The sequence below is a fragment of the Panthera tigris genome, chromosome B3 (genome assembly GCF_018350195.1).
Source record: "Panthera tigris isolate Pti1 chromosome B3, P.tigris_Pti1_mat1.1, whole genome shotgun sequence".
NCBI classification, from domain to species: Eukaryota; Metazoa; Chordata; class Mammalia; order Carnivora; family Felidae; genus Panthera; species Panthera tigris.
In genome coordinates this window covers 17,125,983-17,142,033 of record NC_056665.1, presented here as the reverse complement: position 1 = coordinate 17,142,033, position 16,051 = coordinate 17,125,983, and the positions used below count along the sequence as shown (strand labels likewise).

The following is a 16,051-nucleotide window of genomic DNA, read 5'->3' as shown; positions in this document are numbered from 1 at the left end:
TTTGCATCAGTGAAACAGGACGGTCGAATGTGTAGGAGGACAGGAGAATGTGCTCAGACTTATACATAAAAGTAGTACAGTTATTTAAAAAGTGCCCGCCTTAGTTAAACCCAGTACAGCCAAAGCACACGGCAGAAAAAGAAATGTGGAATCATGTGTTTCTTTTGGAGGAGAGGGGCATTGGGGATCAGAAAATAGCAAAGGAGGTGAGAAAGGTTTCAAGAGAAGATACACTTTTTTTTTTTTTTTGAGAGAGAGAGCATGAGCAGGGGAGGGGCAGAAAGAGAGGGGGACAGAGGATCAGAGGTTGGTTCTGTGCTGACAGCAGGGAGCCCGACGTGGGGCTCAAACTCACGAACCAGGAGATCATGCCCTGAGAGAAGTCGGACGCTCACCGACTGAACCACCCAGGCGCCCAAGAAGATAGACTCTCAAAAGGAAACAAGCCATAATCCAAAATATAAAATAAAAATCCATGAGTCCATACCACTGTAAATAAATAAATAAGTAAACAAGGGAATAAAGGGCCAAATCTTGACTGCAGGTGCATTCCAAATAATTTATGCAAATACTCTGCCTTCACGGGGGTGTAACTCCCCACTCTCCCAGGGTGGGCTGGGCTTAGTGCTGTCCTTCCAAAGAGTATGATATGAAAAGGCAGGGGGCAGAGAGCAACTGTGCAGTGAGAAAGCTGACAAGCCAGGTCATCAAGGTCAACATCAATGGTAATCAGGCATATTGACAATACTTGCCCTTGAATGGATAGGAAGAGAACAACACTTGACTTCTGCGCTCTTCCTCTCCCAAACCCATAATCCTAGGCGAATCACGAGAAAGACATTATACAGACCCTAACTGAAGGCAGAGTATAAAACACCAGGCTAAGCAGTACTCCTCAAAACCCTCAAAACCATCAAAACAAGGGAAGGCTAGGAAACTGTAACAGCCAAGAAAAGCCTTAGGAGACCTGAGGACTGAGCGTGATGTCCTATCCTGGATGGAATCTTGGGACAGAAAAAGGACCTCAGGTGAGATGTTAATAATAGGGGAAACCAGGTATGGGATATATGGAAACTGAACTATTTTCACAACTTTTCTGTACATATCCATGTGTTTGTAAATAAAATTTATACTTAAACAGACAGGAAAGAAGTCAGAGAGTCTGCTGTGCTTTGGCACTTTGAGGACTCTGCATTTACTCGCAGGTGGGGGACACACAGTAAGGCCCTGGGAGGTGCTGGTGTCCTGAAAGATCTTCCTCTGGTTTCTCTGCTTTGTCATCCTGTCAACAGGGGATTTAGGGTTTAGCAAGAACTGAAACTTTGACTCACTTGTGTGCAAATGTAAGTTTCTTTCCCCTAAAAGAAGCAGACTAAACGCATTTCCCTGGATGTTTAATAAAAGCCTGGTGTTTACAGGGAGGGCTGTGAAACCACAGCAGATGCTTTTCATGAATATGGACGGGGGGGGGGTCCTCCTTCACTAATATGTGGGTTTCCTCTTGACTTACCTTCATCCAGGGGGTTCTGTGCAATCCAGCTCCGTGTATGGAGTAAGCCTTCCATCCAGGACCCGGGCTCTTTGCCATGGCCTCACATAGTCCCCCTCTTCTTGTGAATTCTTGTGCCAATGTGAAATGAGAAGTCGGGGACACTCCTGTGTCCTGATGCACTGGGACCAGCCTGAACTGTGTGTGGTAACACGGCTACTTTCTCTTCCCACTGATAAAATGGGTTCACACTACACAGTCATCAGATTGAACAGAGGAGGTATAAGAAATCATGAGAAATGGTTCAAGTGAGTTGGAGGTCAATGTCCAACCAGCCTATTGAAGCAGTTGGCACTGAGCTGGTTGCTAGCACAGGTGATGTCCCTGCAGATGACAAGGAGATCCTGGGGTCTCTTTCTATCCCATGCTGGTTATTTTTATCTCAGGCCTTCTTGTATAAATCAAGAAAAAACAAAACCATGGGGGTACCTGGACTGCTGAGTCAGTTGAGTGTCTGACTTCAGCCCAGGTCATGATCTCAGGGGTCTTGACTTCGAGCCCTGCATCAGGCTCTCGGCTGTCAGCATGGAGCCCACTTAGGATCCGCTGTCCCTCTCTCTCTCTGCCCCACCCCACCTGTGCTGTCTCTCTCTCAAAAATAGATAAACCTTAAAAAAAAAAACACACCCAAATCAAAACCCACTGTGGGCTAGACTGAAAAATGTCATTATATATATATATATATATATATATATATATATATTTTGGTCACCTAGGTTGGAAAAAGTTTTTACTCTTAGGATTTGGGAGGATGAAAAGAGGTCTTCCTACAAAAGAAAATAAAGATGAATTCAAGAAACAATTGAGTTTTACTTGAAAAGCTAAACAATCGCCTGCTTGCCCTAAGTGTGCTCTTCAAGACCCATCCTTCTTTGCAAATGATATTCAGCTTGGTGCTTCTTTCTGCCATCTGATTCACTGCCTATTATTCTTTATTATTATGATTTAAAAATTTTTTAATGTTTATTTATTTTTGAGAGAGAGACAGACAGACTATGAGCTGAGGAAGGGCAGAGAGAGAGGGAGACAGAATCTGAAGCAGGCTCCAGGCTCTGAGCTGTCAGCACAGAGCCTGATGTCGGGCTCGAACTCACCAGCTGTGAAACCATGACCTGAGTCGGACGTGCAACCAACTGAGCCACCCACGTCCCCCTATTATTATGATTTTTTTTAAGCAACGTGTAATAAAGGCATATTGCCACTTCATCTTTGGAGTAAAGAGAAATTATTCTGTATATCAAGTTGATCAAATCTGGCAGGAGCTCTGACCTCTTGGCCACCCAGGCTGGGTTTATTTTATGTGTAGTTACATAATGTCTTGGCCCAACCGACCCATGGTGTGATTTACAAAACTTTTGTTTTATTTGCTGCCTTTCCAGGCTCAGGCACTTCTAGAAGAGCTAAGGACATAATTCCTTTTGAAAGAATGACACAGTACCTGTTCCAAAATTAAAGTATCCCCAAACCAGGAGATAATGACACAGCAACTGCATTCATAAGTCAGTAGATAAAATTTACGAACAGGGTGGGAGGGGTGCCCACCACAGGTCGGCACAGTGTTAAATACTTTGGCACATGCTGTTGGTAAACAGCATGAAGTCATTCTTCTGGGAGCTTGCAGACTTTTCGTTGTGGACTTTCAGCATTTATATTACTTTTCTGTATTTTCCTACTTTTAAAAAACACTCTTCTCCCACTCAAGAGCAACTATAACAAGGGATGCCTGGCTGGCTCAGTTGGAAGACGATGCGACTCTTGATCTCGGGGTCGTGAATTCAAGCCCCACGTTGGGTGTAGAGATTATGTAAATAAAAACTTCTAAACCTGGTCAACTTATTATCTGTTAATAGCTCACCTCTCTTAGATGTGAGATGCTGCGAGTGCAGAATTCAACATTGTTTCCTCCCTGTAATTCCATAATGTCCATTTACGATGCCTGGCATGTAACAAGTACTCAGTAGACATCGCCCGTGATATTGACAAGGTTGACCTTGCTAGGAGAAAGCATGAGGATAGGAAAGAATGGCATTCATTCGGGGCGCCTGGGTGGCTCAGACATTTAAGCATCTGACTTTGGCTCAGGTCATGATCTCATGGTTTGTGAGTTTGAGCCCCACATAGGACTCTCTGCTGTCAGCATGGAGCCTGCTTCAAATCCTCTGTCCCCATCTGTCTGTGCCTCTCCCACACTTGTGCTCTCTCTCTCTCTCTCTCTCTCAAAAATAAATAAACATTAAAAAAAAAAGGGAATTCATTCATGTATCCAGCCCTCTGTGCGAATGGGGATATGTTGATAGAGGTGCCCACAGACTGTGTGGCACTTATACTGACTTAGGAGCTATGTGCTGTTTAGTGCATAATTTAGCCCATCTAATTATCCATATCTGTATAACGAACCAAACATATGTACATGAACTAGGTTGGACCTTTGCCTCAAGATGGTCACTTAGATGATTAGCTCTGTAATGGGTGTTGTGTTGGCAGTCTGCTGGCACTTTCGTGGGTGCTACCACTGTGGTCCCAAACCAGAATCGGAAAGTCTAACCCTGAGAAGAGTCTGCAGATGTGTTAGTGAAGGACACAGAATGACGGAGGGAGGCCCAGGAAATGAAAATGGTCCTGCAATTGAGAGTGAAAAGAGCCTTCTAAAGACATCACAAGTGACTCCGCCCTGGAGAAAGAAGCCAGAAAGAAGGGCAGAGCAGAAGCCAGAGACGGAGAGCAGGGACCAGTGGAGGAGGCAAACTGGGGTGACGGTGGGTGCTGGGAGCCGGGCCTCGGCTTGCTTCCTCATCAGATGTTAGTGCGGCTCCTGCTCTGGTCATCACCATTGTGGTCCATCGTGAGCTAGGAGAGTGAGCAAGCTGCCACCTTGTGGGGAAGGGGGTGGGGGATCAGCCTTGATGACACGGCTGTAGGGCTGAGGCCTTTGGGTGACTCTCTTCACTTTGCTTACCCAGGGGTCACTGGGCAGTGGTTCTGGATGTTTCTTGAGTTCTAGGAAGTTTATAAGCCATTACTGAGCTGGAAGTGGTCCTCTTCCTCTGAACCAAATGTTGTTTCCCCCCCAGGGGAAGAGGAAGGCACGTGAGCTAAACCTGGACTTCACTCACCAGGAGACTGGATTCCAGATGGCAGGGGTCTTCAGGCCAGAGAGTCAACCGCCCTGAGCACCTGTTTCCTCACCAGCACAATGGGAATAAATACCAACGTCTCTGGACTGCAGGAAGAACTACACGAGCTACTCTGCATAAAGTGTCCGGTGTGGTACCCAGCACACTTTTTTTTGTTTAATGTTTATTTATTTTGAGAGAGAGACAGAGAGTGAGCGGAGGAGGGGCAGAGAAAGAGGAAGACACAGCATCCGAAGCAGGTATCAGGCTCCGAGCTGTGAGCACAGAGCTCGAACTCACAAACTGTGAGATAATGACCTGAGCTGAAGTTGGATGCTTAACCGACTGAGCCACCCAGGTGCCCCAGCACATGGTGGTTTTGAGAATTTATTCCCACTTGTCAAAAATGAGCCTGTCCTTCATGCTGCTTCCACCAAGATGGCCATCCCAGGGACCTCCCACGGGGCCAGTTTCCTCTCATTTTGTTTAAGTTTTTTTTCTTCCATCTGTTCTCCAGAGCAAAATGAATCTCTTCCTCTTCAGGGAGTCTAAGAGCATAGTGCTTCTCAGAATCTGCTTTGAGTAATAACAATTTTACTTAGGGGCCACCTCATCTCCCTAGACAGGAAACCCCTGTAGGGAACTGTGGAATCAGAGAGAGCCTATCTGGTTCTTGTCCCTATTTCTGGGCACCAGAGCTTCAAAACTTCTGGAATTTCCTGAGTGGCAGGAGTTTGTTATGCTAATGAGGTGACTCTTGAGGGTAGGGGCCCTGGATACTTCAGGTTGGGATCTGGTCACCAGAAAAACCAACCACAAGGTTAAAGGATTGGAATTTTCAGCTGCTTAACCTTCCGGGAGGGGAGGGGCACCAGACTGAGTTTAATCACGGGGCCAGTGACTTAATCAATCGTGAGCACGTAATGGAACTCCAGCGAAAGCTCTGGACATGGCGGTTTGGTAGAGTTTCCTGGTTGACGAAAGCACTGACGTACCAGAAGAGAAATGCGCCCTGACTCCACAGGGAGAGAACGTATGGGACCCTTCCAGGACTCACTCCTTGTATCCTTTAGAGACAAACAAACAGGGGCGCCAGGGTGGCTCAGTCAGCTAAGGGTCCATCTTTGGCTCAGATCATGATCTCACGGTTGGTGAGTTCCAGTCCCTCGTCGGGTTCTGTGCTAACGGCTCAGAGCCTGGAGCCTCCTTCCGATTCTGTGTCTCCCCCTCTCTCTGCCCCTCCCCTGTGCTCTCTCTTTCTCTCTCTGTCAAAAATAAACATTAAAAAAGATATATATGTATCTTTAAAAAGACAAACAACTACAATTGCAAATATAGTGTTTTGCTGAGCTCTGTGAGTCAAATGATCAAACCTGAGGGGGTCATGAGAACTCCTGAATTTATAGTCAGTCAGAAGTGCAGGAGGCCTGGGGACCCCTGACACGCAGCTGGAGTCTGCAGTGACCGCAGTCTTGGAGAGAACTATGCCCTTGACCTGTGAGGTCAGGTAGTTATAATAATTGAATTGCAGCACTGGGGTAGAATCTACTGGGGTAGAATCAGAACAGGAAGAAATTACTGTCTCAGTAGACTCTGTGCTCCACGTCAGGAACCAGGTAAATGTGGGCTGAACTGACAAGGGTTGAACCTTCCTGTGCTTTGGGGCCACCCTGATAGGGGAGCCTTGGTAAAAGAGCCTGGATCTCCCCACAAGGGCTGCAAAGGTCAGTCTCTCTGTGGCCAAGGCAGGATCACCTAGGCACGGTGAATTGAATACACTCATCTTTGACTTTGAGCCAGGAGCAAATCTCTCTGATAGAAGCAACATCTTTCCAGCTTCCCAGGGCAGCAGATGGCAGTGGGGGTGTGCGGTAGCCAGTGTCACAGGGGCAAGCTACAATAGTGTCAGCAAGATAGTCGCAGTGTCCTCAGATTCAGCTTGTTTCCCACGGGGTGATTTGTGGCCCCTTTGATTAGGGTTTTGTTCAAGTTTCCTTATTCTATTTGGTTTCTCTGCCATCTTGGAAGTTCCACTCTTTTATAGTTACTCTTGAAATTTTGCCATGCATATATAATTTAACCAAGTCTAAATTTGATATCAGATGCCTGTCTTATAGAATACAAGGGTTTTAGAAGATTTATATTCTGGGGCGCCTGGGTGGCTCAGTCGGTCGAGCGCCCGACTTCAGCTCAGGTCACGATGTCGCGGTCCATGAGTTCGAGCCCCGCGTCGGCTCTGGGCTGATGGCTCAGAGCCTGGAGACTGCTTCCGATTCTGTGTCTCCCTCTCTCTCTGCCCCTCCCCCATTCATGCTCTGTCTCTCTCTGTCTCAAAAATAAATAAACATTTAAAAAAAATTTTTTTAAAAGAAGATTTATATTCCAATTGTCCCTTGACTTCTATGCTGTCATTGTCCTTTATTTTAGTTTAATATTTTATTTGTAAACCTGCAAATTAGCCAGTTACTATTATTATTATTTATTGACAAACAATGCTGCTTTAGGAGTGTCTGGTTGGCTCAGTCAGAAAAGCATGAGAATCTTTTTTTTTTCAACGTTTATTTATTTTTGGAACAGAGAGAGACAGAGCATGAACGGGGGAGGGACAGAGAGAGAGGGAGACACAGAATCGGAAGCAGGCTCCAGGCTCTGAGCCATCAGCCCAGAGCCTGACGCAGGGCTCGAACTCACAGACCGCGAGATCGTGACCTGGCTGAAGTCGGACGCTTAACCGACTGCGCCACCCAGGCGCCCCGAGAAAAGCATGAGAATCTTGATCTCAGATTCGAGCCCCACATTGGGTGTAGAGATTATTTAAAATAAATAAGGCTTAGAAAAATAATTCTGGCTTAGATTTTACTTCCACTTCCTCCTTCCATCTCATGCCATCTTTCTGGAACCATTTTCATTCTTTCCAAAGGACAACTTTTACATATTCCTTTAGTGTGCCTGCTAGGAGCAAACTCTTGGTGCTTATTTTTATGTAAATGTCTTTATTTCTTTCTTGTTCTAGAAAAATAAGTTGCTGGGCACACAATTCCATGCTGACATTTCTTTTTCACCAGCACTTTGAAGAGACTACTCCACTGTTCTCTGGTTTTTATTATCGTTTTAGAAAAACTCACTCTTGGTCTCATTGTATTGCCAATTTCTGTGGGTGGCCCATCTTTTCTCTCTGGCTACTTTTCAGATCTCTTTGTCCTTGCTTTTCTGTGGCTGTACTGTGTATGGGGTGTGGACTTTGTTAGTCTTTGCTTGGTGTATTTTGCACCTTTTATCTCTGTGAATTCATGTCTTTCATCAATTCTGTTATCATCTCAATCATTGTCTCTGAATATTGTTTCTTTTCCATTTTCTCTCGTGGAACTCAACTCGTGGAACTCCAATTAACCATATGTTAGAATATCCCATTTTATTTTTTAATTAAAAAAACATTTTAATGTTCATTTATTTTTGAGAGAGAGAGAGAGACAGAGCTTGAGCAGAGGAGGAGCAGAGAGAGAGGGAGACACAGAATCTGAAGCAGGATCCAGGCTCAGAGCTGTCAGCACAGAGCTGGATGCGGGGCTCGAACTCACCAACCGCAAGATCATGAGCTGAGCTGAAGTTGGATACTTAACTGACTGAGCCACCCAGGCGCCCCTAGAATATCTCATTTTATTATTCGTACCTTATTCATTCTTAATTTCTTTCATCACTTCTTTGTCCATGTCTTTATGCTGTCCTTTGAATAGTATCTTCAGAACTATCTTCCAGTTCACTAATTTTCTCTTCATCTGTCTCTAACCTGCCATATATATGTATATTCATGTGTGTGTGTTTCATATTTCACAATTTACCCATTTAAAGTCTATAATTTGAAAAAAAATGAAGTATATAATTCAATGACTTTTAGTATGTTCACAGAGTTGTGCAACCATCACCACAATCAATTTTAGGATCTTTTCATCACTCCCGAAGAAATCCCATACCCATTAACAGTCACTCCCTATTTTCTCTAATTCCCCCTCACTTGCCTTCAGCAACCACTCATCTACTTTATGTCTCAATAGATTTGCTTCTTCTGGACCTTCATCTAAAGGGAATCCTACAACGTGGTCTTTTGTGACTGGCATCTTTCACTTAGCATAATTCTAAACTTCCTTAGAGGTCATCTGTTGAATTCTTCACTTCGTTTTAAATTTCTATATGCTTTATTACTTCCTTTTTAAAAATATTTATTTGTTTTTGAGAGAGAGAGAGAGAGAGAGAGAGAGAGAGAGTATGAGTAGGGAAGGGGCAGAGAGAGAGAGAGAGGAAGACACAGAATCCGAAGCAGGATCCAAGCTCCATCCTGTCAGCCCAGAGCTCGATGTGGGGCTCAACTCATGAATTGCATTTGATCATGATCTTAACTGATTGAGCCACCCAGACACCCCTCTACTATTCCCTTTTTCAATTTACCTGATAGTCTTGATAGACTCTAGTCTTGGTAGACTCTCTTTTGATAGTCTTTTTTTCTGATAGTCTTGTTTTTTGATCTTATTTTTACTTCTTTAAATATTTCACATACAATCATGCTATTTTATGATGCTATCTAGCAGAACAATTTAGAATCTCAGCTCTTGAGGTTCTAGGTCTGCTTCTGCTGATTTTCATTCAGGGCAGTTTATTTCTTTATGTCGTCGGTGACATTTGAATGGAAACTGTTTTAGTCTATCTTTGTAGAACATCTGAGGTTGTTAAATCTTCAAGAGAAATTGCTTCTGCTTCTGCAGGGAGCTGGGGTCAGGATCCCCTTGCAAGGGTCTAGCTGCCAGGATGAGTCTGGTTTCATCTCCACCTCCCCCGACCTTGCATCTGACTGCTGATAGTGGCGATTTTCCCCCACCCACTTTTTGTGTGGAGGCTAACCTGTCACTCCTTCAGGCTGCAGCCCTTGGTATGTGTGATGTATACATGTACACGTGACATATACATGTGACGTTCATGAGCTATCCTTTCCTATGGCATGCCCAGCAACACATGGAAATTCTGTCCTTCCTCGTTTATCTACAGGGGAAGGGCCCCTCTGAGCACCTAATTTGCCACTTGTTTCCACTTCCTGGAAGCCCCTAACCTGCTTCTGATTCTGCCCTGCTCCTCTGGCTTTATGGGTCAATCTTGGGGCTCCCAAATAATCCTCTTGATTATTCCATCTCCTGTGTAAATCTCCAAAGTCAGAACCTATTTGCCCACAACTGAGAAGACTGACGGATAGAAGAGCTTCCTGGTGACGAGGATCATATTTGTGAGCACAAGCAGTGCGCCCTGCCCTGTTCCAAGGGTTTTACATGTATTAACTCCCATAGCATGATAACCATCCTACTTCGCAGATGAGGAAACTGAGGCACGGAGAAGCAGCATGGCTTGTTTGGGATCCCCCAGGTTGCAGCTCCTGGAGCTGGGAGGCAAACCCAGGTGGCCTGGCTCTTTTCTCTTTTCGTGACTGCAAAAAGAAACAGGGGCTCAGGGTCATCCAGCATTCAGCAGAAAATCCCGCTTTTGGAGGAAAAGGCTATCGACACCTGGGAGCTCATAAAAACCCTGACCTGGCCTTTCTGGTACAATGTACTTAGCAGGTGTGGCAGTGAGTCTGGGGTTCTCTGAGCTTTTTTTCCGGCTGAAGAAAAGAACACGCAAATTCAAAGTCAAGAGTCACAAGTTTCCCTGAGAACATCTATGCAGACAGGTTAGCACTAAAGCAATGCTACCGAACGCAGGATTCGAGTGCCTTTGTTGCATTTTCAGCTTGCCTGGGAAGCCCTGAGAGTGGACTCAAGACCCCACCTTTGACTTGATCCAACAGAGGCATGAAATTGACAGTCAGGTGTGAATAAACAGCCGAATAAACAGCCGGCTGTGCTCTGAGCGGCTAACATCCACGTGGGGACTGGTAGGAGGACTTTGCTTCAAGGGGGACAGGTGGTCTGCTCTGGGGATGAGACCCTGCCTGACCCCTCCTCATCCTGTCCCAGGACATCCTCTGGTCGGCTACTCCCTTAAAAATAAGGGAGTGTCATTTATAATAATCATCATCGCCAAGCACTTACTTTAACGCCCGGCACTATGAAAAGCTATTTTTACAGACTTACATACTCACTCGCTTTTTTGCTTGTTTCTTTTACTCCTCAGAACAACCCTGTAACATCAGCACCATTATCCACCCATTTCATGCACGAGGAAACTGAGGCTGGGGGAAGTAACTTTCCTGGGGCCCTACAGCCAGAAGGGGTGGGGGTCATGGGAACCCAGCACTTGGGGCAGGAGAGCCTGCCTTTGGGCAATCCCTGTCCTTCTCAGGAGTGTCCCTGTGGTCTCTTTGCTTTACCGCGAAGCCAGAAGGGCCACCTGAGGGCAGGCAAGTCACAACCCAAGGACCAAAGGCTAGTCCTTCTCCAGAGGTCCTGAGGATTTGTTTTCTGCCGTCTGATGTGGATCTGGCTACTGAAGGGCCTTGCACACTGGGTCTCTCAGAGCCACGGAAGGAATTGGTGGGGCCCTGAGCTGCTGGGTCTGAGCTTCAGGGTCTGGTGGGCTTTTACCCTCACTGCTTCCCAGCTGGAATTCACCAGGTGCTGCCGGAAGGGCCCAAAACCTGAAACCAAAGAGACTCTGGTTAGCTCAGGCCAGGCCTAACAGGTGGGGGGTGGGGGTGGGGTGGGGAGGAATGTCTCTACACCTGGGCTGCTCCCTGCACCCCCATGGGAGCTTCCTGCTGCTCTCAGGGCCATAGTGGCCCCCAGGGGACTCCATACACATCCTTACTTGTGGAGACCTGCAGCTTCACCGATCTAGGAGCATTTCAGAGTTCTCTGTGGGAGGCATTATGGGGGAGCCAGAAAGGAATGTGCAGCCAACCCTCTCCCCCAAGCCAGCAATGCTTGAGAAAGTGCACAGATGTCCGGCTAAAATGCATCCTTTGTAAAGAGCCCAGAAGTACACCCAGTGAATATGCCCAGTCCTTTGCCAGGAGAGGTGTGGAATCAATTCCATGGGAGAGGGATGGCCTTTTCAACAAATGGGGATGGAACAGGACACTCAGAGGCAAAAACATAAACCCTCAACCTCAGTCTCTCAAACTTGTACAAAAATTAACTCCAAATGGGTCATCGGCTTTGATGGAAAAAGTAAAACTATAAAACTTTTAGTGGTAGAGAAAGGGAGGAAATCTTGGGATCTACCCACCAGGCAAGGACTTCTTGACACCAAGAGCATACTATGATCTATGAAAGCAAATGTTAGCAAACCAGACCGCATCACAATGAGAACTTTCGCTCTACAAAAACCCCTTATGAATGAATGGAAAGACCAGGCACCGACAGGGAGAGCATAGTTGCAAATCACACAACTTCTCACTTGTGGGCAAATAGATTCTCACTTCGGACATTCACACAGGAAATGGAATGATCAACAGGATTATTTAGAGTCGCAAGTCACACAACATTAAAAAAAAAAAAAAACAAACAAAAAACCAAGGGCGCCTGGGTGGCTCAGTTGGTTGAGCATCTGACTTTGGCTCACATCATGACCACAGTTCGTGAGTTCAAGCCCCACATTGGGCTCTGTGCTGACAGCTCGGAGCCTGGAGCCTGCTTCAAATTCTGTGTCTCTTTCTCTTTCTACTTCTTCCCTGCTTGTGCTCTGTCTTTGTCTCTCTCAAAAATAAGTAAACATTAAAAAACAAAACAAAACAAAAAACCAACGAGTTAGAAAGTTGGCAAAACACACAAAGGGACAGTTCACTGATGAAGATCTACGTACAGACAGTGAATAAACACAGTAGGGGATGTCCAACATTGCTTGCCAGGAAAACTCAATGAAGACCGTAATGAGATATCATCACACTTCTAAAAGAATGGCTACAATAGAAATACTGATAACACCAAAAGCTGACAAGGATGAGGAGAAACTGGCTCTCGTACACATTGCCGGTGGGAATGCAAAATGGCACCACCACTCTGGGACATAGTTGGCCAGTTTCTTTTAAAAGCAAAAGTGGACTGCACACCACACAGACTCCTGGTTATTTACCCCAGAGAAATGAAGACTTGTTTTTGCATAGAAACTCCTACACCCTTGTTTACAGCAGCTTTATTTGGAATAACCCAAACCCAAAGCTGGAAACTACCCAAGTGTCCTTCAGTAGGTGAACGGGAAAGCAAGAATTCCAAATCATAGAAAACTACTCAGCACTGAACAGAAAAAAATTGGAAACAACATCAATGCCCATCAACTGATGAATGGGTAATCAAAAGGTGGTATAGTCCATACAATGGAACATTATTTGTCAACGAAAAGAAAGGGAGTACTAACACAAGGTACAATACGGATGAGCCTTGAAAATATTGTGCTAAGTGAAAGAAGCTAGCCACAAAGGACCACATATTTACGGCTCCATTTACAGGAAAGGTCCAGAATTGGCAATCTAGAGAGACAGAAAGTGGATTAATGGGTAGTAAAGCTGGAGTGTGTGGGGGCTGGGCTGGGGGATTAGGAATTGATAGTTAAGGGGAGTGGGGTTTCTTTTCAGGGTAACGAAAATGTTCTAAACTTGACTGTGGTGATGAACGCATAACTCTGTGAATATACTAAATGCCATTGAACTGTACGTTTTAATGAATGAATTGCATAGCATGTGAATTTTATCTCAACAGAGCTGTTAAAATTAAAAAAAAAAAGAAGGAACCACTGATACGAACAACAACTCGGATGAATCTCAGAGGCATTCTGCTGAGTGAAAACAAAGTCAATCTCAAAAGGATACATTCCACATAATTCCATTTACACAATACAGTAAAACCTTGTTTCGGGAGCATAATTCATTCCAGAAATATGCATTAAAAAAAGCACTTGCATATCAAAGCGAATTTCAAGAACCATTGGCTCAGCTGTGATCCTGTGACGGTCGCCTTCAGGTACTACCCATATTGCGAGAATCATTTGTTTATCAAATTAAAATTTATTAGAAATGTTGGCTCTTTTTGTGGAACACTCGCAGAACAAGTTACTTGCAATCCGAGCTTTTACTGTATTTGTAAACCAACACAACTACAGACATGAAGAACAGATAGTGGTCAAGAGTTAGAGAAGGGGAAGCGTGTAGGTGTGGCTGTAAAGGGGTGGTTCCAGAGAGCCTCGTGATATCAGTACAATTATGTATCTTGATGTTGGTGGTCGTTACACAGAGCTGCATCTGTGATAAAGATGCATAGAGCTGTACACACACACACACACACACACCCTGAATCAGACCAATGGCAAAATCCTGGCTTTGATATTGAAGATGTTAACATTGGAGGAGGCTCGGTGGCAGCTGAAGGGGACCACTCGATACATTTCTTTGTGATTTCTCATGAATCTATAAATATTTCAAAATTAAAAATAAATTTAAAAACATGTATTTCGGTTCAGCATTTCTCAGATGCCGATATGCACATTTGTCTTACTAAAATATAGAATTTTATTGTGTGGGTTTGGGGTGAGGCTGGAGACTCCGTATTCCCAAGAAGCTCCCAGGTGGTGCTGATGCCGTTGGCCCTTGGACCACATGGTGAGTAGTGAGACTTTGAACACCTAGGATCAGAATACTTAAAAGAGGAGAGAGAGCTGGTGGGTGTTTTGGGAAGATATGAGCATTTAAATTGGTGGGCCCAGTAAAGTAAATGGTCTGTATCAATGTCAACGTCAGCAGAGACCTTTCTGCCCTAGTTAAGTTCATCTTCACAATTCATGGCTCATTCAGACAGCAGTTAAGTCCCAAGAGCTGCCTTAAAAACAAAAATAAAACCCCACAATCTTCTAATCCATTGAAGGCCAGAAGAGAATAGAAAGTTTGGACAAGGTTGAATTTTCTCTTTCTGGCTGACTGCTGACTTGGGGTATGGTTTCCTGCCCTCAGATGGGACTTACATCATTTGTGTTCCTGGTTCCCAGACCTTCAGACTTAAAATAGAATTGACTCCCTGGCTTTCTTGGGCCTCCAGCTCCCAGGCAGCAGGTGGTGGGACTTCTTAACCTCCATGATCACATGAGCCAATACTTTGTAATAAGTCTCTTCCTAGAGATGTATACATATTTAGAAAAGATAACTATGTATTCTGTTGCTCTGTAGAACCCTGACTGATACAGACCTCTCCTTTTCTGGAGAGAGGAATAGAGGGGCTAAAGAAAAGGTGAAATCTCGTCTCTGAAGGGTGGAGATAGGGTACCCCTGGCTGATGGGTTCAGTACCCCGAGGGTGGGGTGGGGTGGGGGCATCAGGTGATCAGAGAGAATCAGGGCCACATGGGGAGACTGGAAAAGGATTCAGCATCTGTGGAGCCCCTCCCAGGTTCTGGAAACTGCCTGGTACTTTCCATATGTGGCATTGTTTAATCTATACAACAGACCATCCCAGGAGGTACATAACTCTAACAGCAGTAAAGGTGAACACTCTGCTTTCTATGTTCCAGGCATTATTGCAAATGCTCCATCCAGGCATTATTGCAAATGCTCCATTCTATTCACCCTTTTATTCCTCGAAACAATCCTACTAGATTACTATAATTGGTCCCATTTTACAGATGAGTAAACTAAGGCATTAAAGCTAAGAAACTTGTTCTAGGTCTCCCAGCCGGTCAGTGGTGGGGCTGAGATGCAAAAAGTGAAGACAAAGCCCAACTCAGGTCTCTGACTTCTCCTGGCTTCCATTCCCGCCATGGTCTGAGTTTTAGAGGGGCCACTTCAAGATGTGGGCGCAGCAAAAACGAGCAGCCAGAACGCAGAGAGGGCAATGGAGTCCCAAGACATGGCTTCTCCCAAGGCCGGCAGGTAACCTTTCCTAAGCTAGGAACAAAACAAAATTCTACCTAATTGCCTTTTGTTAGAAATCTTCACTGCAGGGGCACCTGGGTGGCTCAGTCAGCTAAGCATCTGACTCTTGATTTTGGCTCAGGTCATGATCTCACGGTTTGTGGAATCAAGTCCCCCATCAGGCTTTGCACTGACAGTGCGGAGCCCGTTTGGGATTCGCGCTCTCCCTCTATCTCTGCCCCTCCTCCAAGCGCGTGCGCACGCGTGCTCTGTCTCATAATAAATAAATAAACATGCAAAAGATTTTAAAAAAGAAAGAAATCTTCACTGCAGTTGAATTATGAAATAGTACACTGTGTAAGTGTTCCCAGTGGAAGGAAGAAGCCATTCCATTTGTCCTAAAAGATGGGGTAGAAGGAGTGACCACACCTGTGGGGTCTCTTACTTCATTTCTCCTTCAGAGTGGCCCTTGCTCAGGGCTCGTGGGCCACTGGCACCCACCCATCCCTGCCCTTGTAAGGGAGGCCAGTGGCTGCCGGGACCTCCGGCTTTTAGAGTAGGAGAGGTTCTGGAGAGG

General features: G+C 45.3%; 1 long non-coding RNA gene across 1 annotated transcript; it reads right to left on the bottom strand.

The window, feature by feature from the left end:
• Positions 1–9,952: 9,952 nt before the first annotated feature.
• LOC122239195 lies at positions 9,953–11,831 on the bottom strand. The gene is made up of 3 exons (XR_006218149.1): positions 11,749–11,831; positions 11,226–11,278; positions 9,953–10,129 (listed from the first exon to the last, which is right to left on the bottom strand). It is a non-coding gene; the product is annotated as an uncharacterized LOC122239195 (long non-coding RNA).
• Between the last annotated feature and the right edge of the window lie 4,220 nt (positions 11,832–16,051).